Raw genomic sequence first — 6,882 nt, forward strand, 5'->3', positions numbered from 1 at the left:
GATTCTGTCAGTGCTGTTTTTATCATTCTGTAATCTCTTTGGCTCCACCTCACAAACCTAATTCAAGTCAATACACTGGACTTGATGCTTTTTGGAACATTGTAAAGCAATTATGTGACAAATCTAATTAGTGAAATCCTCGTATTACTTACTATGGTGGCACTAAGTACTCCACTGCCCGAGAGACAGCAGTTAATGAACCAACATGTGGCGCCATGATGGCCGCATCTTTTTTCAGCTGCTAATAAAATGGAGTGTAGTGGTTTATGCACTCGTCTACCATGTGAAGGTAGATGAGTGTGCAAACCACAAATCCTTCGGGCGTTGTCAGGAAGAGCATCTGGCATAAGAAACTGGCAAATGAAAGCGATGCACTGTAGTGACTCTAGTGAACAAGGAAGCCATTAATGAACGTGCTTTCATTTTCAGCCAATAACTTTAAAGTACTCGAGTCTTGTGTCAGAACAAGACTGAATAGCTGAGCCGTCCCGACCGACTGATGTTTGCGAGCACGTCTGCTTCAGGCGCTTACTGTGCGTAGACCAGGGTGAATTACGAGCTGCTGAACTTTATCCTGACATGTTGCTCCTTCAACCTGCTCAGCATCTGCTCTTCTGCAATCATGCAGCTTTTTTCATAGCAGCCAAACACTCCAGCGTCTCATTTGGCTGATTGGCCCTTGAGCTGTGGAGAGTAGCTAATCAGGGGAATAATGTGATGTTCTGTTGGAAAGGAAACCCAGCAGGCCTCGCTGGTGCTTGTTGTTGAGAATATTGCTCTAATTAGAGCCACAGATGTTTACAACGGTCAACACAAAACAAAAGCTTGGAGTGACGCAAATAATAGCGGGCTGCCAAAGGGTAATTTGGTCAATGATCATGGCCCGTGAGAATATGTTTGGGGCTCTGAATTGTAGAGCTGTCATTTAGTTTGAATACTGCTGTACTTTGTACTTTTGATACTCAACTTGCACATCTCTGGACCTTAGAAATGACTGATGTTATAAAATCAACAAAACTAATTTATTAAGTCTGCGTAAAAGTTTCATTAACTATGACTCACTTTTTTTTCTAAAGATTTCTTTCATATAAAGAAATGAAGGAGTTTGTCCTGTTAGACAGCAGACATTCGTGGTCTAGATCAGCGGTCCCCAAACTTTTTGTGCCACGGCCCGCTACCGGTCCGTGAGAGTTGAGGCTCGGCTGTGAAATTTATGGTTTTCAGGGTTTTTATTGTTTTTATCGTTAACTCGGTTTCCCTGGGTCTTTTCCTGTGTGTTACGAATAAATCTTCTTTTTGGTACCGGTACTGGTTTTTATTTTGTTGTATTGATCTGCGACACTTTAAAGGCCGGTCTGTTTGTGTCCGACAATATTTTCACAGACCGGCCTTTAAAGTGTCGCAGATCAATACAACAAAATAAAAACCAGTACTGGTACCAAAAAGAAGATTTATTCGTAACACACAGGAAAAGACCCAGGGAAACAGATTAGTCGATGCACATTATGCTGTGTTAAATGAAGCACAATTCCAAGTAAACTGTGTGCTGCAAACCTCAGGAAATCACGTTTCTTTGATTCGGTTAAATACACTCCTTCCAACATTTTCCTGAGACAGACGATATGCAGTGAAGCCAGCCTACCATCAGCAAAGGTGCACGCCAAAGCTGGTGCACATTTATTTCCAAAGAGGAGTGTGCGCTCACATAATGACTGAACTGTGACTTTGCTACACTTCAGACAGTGACTCCTGGTGATTAGCTCCTCTCACTGATGCTGCACAGCAGCCAGCAACAACAACCTCAACTACACATTTACTCCTGAACAGTGCACCTCCTGGGCTTGGAGTGCTTCAGATGAACGACTGTGGAGAACACAGACACATGGAGATTGCGGTTAACACAGACGGGTGCTTATTGTGCTTTGATTTCAATAACCAGTAAAGCAGAGGAGGCAGCCATTGTTGTGCACCTGATGTGTTGTGTTGACCTGCAGGTTTATTTTCCCGAGCACGCGAGGGGTAGGATAGACCTGTTTGACCTACTTTCTGACGTTAGACCTGCGGACCACGTAGGTCGTCGTTCTGCTCTCAGTCAAAGCTCCACGTGTCCCAAATCGAGCAGCTTCCTTTCTGCATGAACTCAGTGGTCATGATTAAAATCCTCTGTGTCTGCTAAGCACACATCTTTTAAAGATCAAGATGGGTTTTTGTTTTCTTTCTGCTTAATCAGTTGACGGATCATGTCGAGTTTTGAGGCAGTAACTTGAATACTGAGCAGGCATCAATGATGATGGGTGCAATTATAATTAAGGTGCAATTATACTGATTGTTTTACTAGTTTGTCATGATTATGAGTCTAATGAACCAATGTTTTTATTGCACTGTCTGCATCTCGTATCAACATCTCGAAACGCCGTTATCAAAATAAATATCTGATTCCTTTTATCACATGAACATACGAATCTGATTGCACATCTTTTATAATTATGAATAATCATCTTCAGCTGCAGCAGATGGTCAGCTGGCCTAGTGAGTCCTAGCAGCGCAGTAGCAGAGAGAGCATAGCAGGTCGATGTTCAGCCTCTGCCTCATTGTTACCATCACAGGTTCAGTTTTCTCGCAGGTGCTTGTTTCTGTCCTTCTGTCTCTCTGATGCTCCCACAGCAGCTAATCACCACATCATGCAGTGTAGCATGAACAGACTTCTATTAATCTTCAGGTTTGAAGCGGACAGAGCTGATTGGCCCCTGATTGCATCTTGAAATCAGCTTGAAAAGCCTTCAGTGCTAATTAGCAGCTTTGAGATGTTTTATCTGAAGTCACATTAACTTTGCTTTTTTAATTCCAACCCTGTCGCAGAGTCTGCCGCGCATCGTCGTGCAGTCGGCCAGCGTTGAAGAGGACATGAGCAAACAGCAGCAGGCGGTGAGTCCTCCAGCCCCGCCCGGATGGTGTTATACTGTGCGTGCTTTTTTTAACACATGGTGTAGCTCTGTTCTTCCAAACATAGAAAACTGATCAAAAATCGGAGTGGAGTGTATTCAGTAATGCCGTCTGTGTCAACCGAATCTCCCCCATCGTTCATCATCGGCTGTCCTGTAAATGCCGTGGTACAAAAGTGTTGGATGAAGTTATAAAAAGCCTGCACGGCTTCTGGCAGCGCTGTTTGTCTTTTTAGAATCTTTACTTTTAATATTTTTAGACGTTTGTGTTACTTTGAAAACACAACCTGACCATCCTGTGCACGATAACAGGACTCTGTGATTATATGGAATACATTCATTTTTAATACCAGTACCATCTGCTGGTCATTGTTATTCAAACATTTCTGCTGCCCCAAGTATCCACCTGAACCTGGCTCCAAGTACAAAGACTGTAGAATAACAATGATGCAGCTTCCATGTTGAAAAAGTGAAACTAAGGGCAGGTCGGCCTCGTGATTGACAGGTAAGTTTTTCAGTCAGATCCTCAGAAATGGTGAAAAACATTCATCTTGAGGCTTGACTAACCAGGAGCTGGCACTGCGGTGGTTATAATCAGAAACTGGAAATGAATTTGTGGCAAATTTTAAAGGCGCTCTTTGGCTAAGACCGCGTTTCTATGGTTTGCCCCCAGGTCCCCATTGATGAAACAGAAATCCCCAGATCTGTGCCTCTTCCACCTCCAATCATCCCAGAAACTGAAGACTCCACCACCAGCCCAGTGAGCGAGGCTTCCAGTGGATATATGTCAACAAGCATATCTACAGTAACGCTGTCAGAAGTCTACACGCTGAGCTGGGACTTGCCTTCGTCATATGGCAGCAGGGATGGCTTTGAAACTGTGCTCGATGAGCACGAGGAGGAAAATGTTGTGACACAGAAGTTCTCTCCTTTCTCTGACACCACACAATCGGACACTCTTATTTTAGACCAATCAGGGCCTCAGGAATTACTGAGTTTGAGACAGAAAGCAGATGCAGAGAGTATGGAGCAGGAGCCATCTAAACCAGATGTTACGCCGAGTCAACAAGACTCACCAGATCGGTTCCTATCAGACCAGTTAAAGGAGGCCGAAAAATCTGATCCAGCTGCAGAAGCAGAATTGCCAGACCAGACCGAACAAAAACAGGACCATGGATCAGAGCAACGAGATCATTCAGAGGTGGCACAAAAAAATGGGACCAAGCAGACAGAAATGCGCCATGTAGACCACAGTGAACCAAAGACTCCTTCAAGAGAAGATCTCGAGGTGGCTGCCACAGATAAAGTAGAACTGGCGCTTTCTGATGAGACACAACGATCTGCTCAAGAAGGAGAGAGGCGTTTGGAATCAACCGTCCTGCAACCCCAGCAGCCCACACAAGATCAGACGGCTTCAGACTTTATTCAAGATCCTTCTCCAAGCCTGATCCAAGCCTCAAGTCCTGATCCAGGACCGCCTGTAGACCTGAGTGCTCAAACTTCATCCAAGCAACAGTCAACTTCTGATGTTCCAGAAACAAATGGTGCCTCCTTCCTACCCTCATCCTCAGCCACCAGTGAGGTTCAGCAGCCAGCAGCTTCTGTCAAACCTGCCAAAGGCCCCATTTCTTCTCCCAAATCAGGTCCCTCAGTAGCTAACCCCTTCAAGATTCAGAAAGTGAAGTCTTCAGACCTCAAGTCATTTCTGCAGATTCTGAGTGAGGAGGAGCATGATACCCCCACATTGGTGAACCAGCCCTCAAGTTGTGGGACAGGACCCAACCTTTCAGTGCCGAAGGAAAGTCTGGAAATCATCTCTGACACAGAGGATGGAGATACAGCTGCTTCTGCTGTTCTTCCCGAGTGGTTGAAAGAGGGGGAGTTTGTGAGTGTGGGGGCTAATAAGAGTGGTACGGTGCGATATTTGGGACCCACAGATTTTGCAGAGGGGACTTGGGTTGGAGTGGAACTTGAAGTACCAGCAGGTAGGTTTAGATTAGACCCAACACCTTTGATTAATCTGATCTGTTCTCATTCTTCATGAACATGTATGCACTGCCAATTAAAACCTCATTATTGCTTTTAATTTTTACGATTCATGTATTTTCCTCTTTCTTTCAGGAAAGAACGATGGGTCAGTGGCTGGTAAGCACTACTTCCACTGCAACCCTGGTTACGGTGTGTTGGTAAGACCTGACAGAGTAACCCGTGGCGATGCCAAACGCCATCGCCAGCAGCAACAAAAACGCCGTAGTGCCAATCTGTCGGGGTCCAGCCCAAACCTGGCAGCCCTTACAGCTCTGGCCAAAGGTGAAGGTGGAACCGGATCAACCGGTCGTGGCAGGGGGGAGAACCGCAAGTCGTGGAACACTTAAATGGCTCATTGCTGGGCATCCCCAGCACATCACTGTCCATACGGGACAAAAGGGTAAGCCTACTGGCACAGTGGTATCTGGCTTACTTTAGACCGATTTACTGGAGGTTTGACAGTAAGTTTGGATGAGTCACTCCACGCTCTCATGTCTGGAGGATGATTTTTGGCTTTTTCTGTTACAGGACTCCATTCCTGTGTGACATACTTGGCAGACATTGGATGTTTTATCTGAAAATGTGAATGTTTTTAGATACTTACACGCTAACCTTTTATAAATGTATTTATTCAAAAGACATTAAATTGCAATCAAAGCACTGCGACCTGTATATGTCGTTTAAGGAAGCAAGAGTACACATGAAGTACGCTACAGACGGATTCACAGGAGGCACCGTTTCCTTTTTACTGTGCATACGAAAAATGTTCGCCCCCCCAATCAACCCCAGATAGAGACAAATTACTGTTAATCTGACTGTCTGCAGGTTTTACACGCTTACATGCACACACGCAGTTACTGTCCCTCCATTTACAAAGGCAGAGGCGTCACGGTGTGATTATTTTACATGTAGTTGGTTTTTCCTGTCTAATAATATTCAATGTTGCTACATTTTTCAAAAAATGCCTCTCTGTGCAAAATGGGTTTAAAAACATAAACAGCTGTGGGATACTGTTTGTCTGTGATTTGAACCGGGGGAACAAACTGTGGCAGGATCAGCCTGATGTTATTTGTATCCCACTGTAACTTTACTGTATAAAGAGCTAACATCTCCAACATGTCAGGAGTAGTTAGTCATTACAAGAAGTGTTTGTGAACTAAAAATCAAGAATGTGGGATACTGTTTGTCCGTGATTTGGAGAGCCCAGCGCGTGCTCCCGACAGGGAAAACTAATTATGCAGGGGAGACCTACCTCGGCACTTGTGCAGGTGAAGCCAAAGGGAAGATATGATTCACCATATTTTCTAGTCTTTGGCTTGGAAGGAAGTTGGTTTGGAAACATATTCAGCAATGCTTCATCTCCTGCTTTGCGTTTGTGTGGGCGCCCCGTCAAAAACCTGTCCATGATGCTAGCAGTGTCCAAGCGCTCTTTTTTTTTTTTTTTTCATACCGCGCCCCCCTGCAATGGCTCTGCGGGCCCCACACTTTGGGAACCTCTGATTTATACATTGATCTGTTTTTTTTCCTGTCATTTAATTGCCAAGCCGCTGATTGGAAATCATGCTTTGGCTCAGTTAGCAATCACACTACCCAAGTGCCTAAACCCAGCCACTTTGATGTACAGCAGGCAGTAATCACACCCGTCAACGAATTAGACTTTGGGGGTCAAACATGCTTGTCAGTACAGATGAGCGTGAGTAGATCTCCAAACTCTAAAGGCTAGCCGATTTCTTTCTTGTTCAGTTCCAAAGATAAACAAATATGTTTTGTAATGTATGACTATATGGTGTCCTATTATTCTTGTGCCTTGAAATGCTTTGAATAAAGCCTTTAGAAAAATGCCTTGGACAGGTCCCACCGCACTGTGTAGGAATAAAGGGGATTATGCTGATGTGTGATTCTGCTGGTTCAA

The 6,882-nt window shown here is 44.6% G+C and overlaps 1 pseudogene; it reads left to right on the forward strand.

Annotated features, from left to right (window-relative positions):
• Positions 1-5,741, forward strand: part of LOC134622615 (kinesin-like protein KIF13B) — a 33,419-nt pseudogene extending 27,678 nt beyond the window's left edge.
• The last annotated feature ends 1,141 nt before the right edge of the window (positions 5,742-6,882 follow it).

This window comes from Pelmatolapia mariae, unplaced genomic scaffold (assembly GCF_036321145.2).
Source record: "Pelmatolapia mariae isolate MD_Pm_ZW unplaced genomic scaffold, Pm_UMD_F_2 NODE_ptg000088l+_length_50524_cov_1, whole genome shotgun sequence".
In the NCBI taxonomy this organism is placed as follows: domain Eukaryota; kingdom Metazoa; phylum Chordata; class Actinopteri; order Cichliformes; family Cichlidae; genus Pelmatolapia; species Pelmatolapia mariae.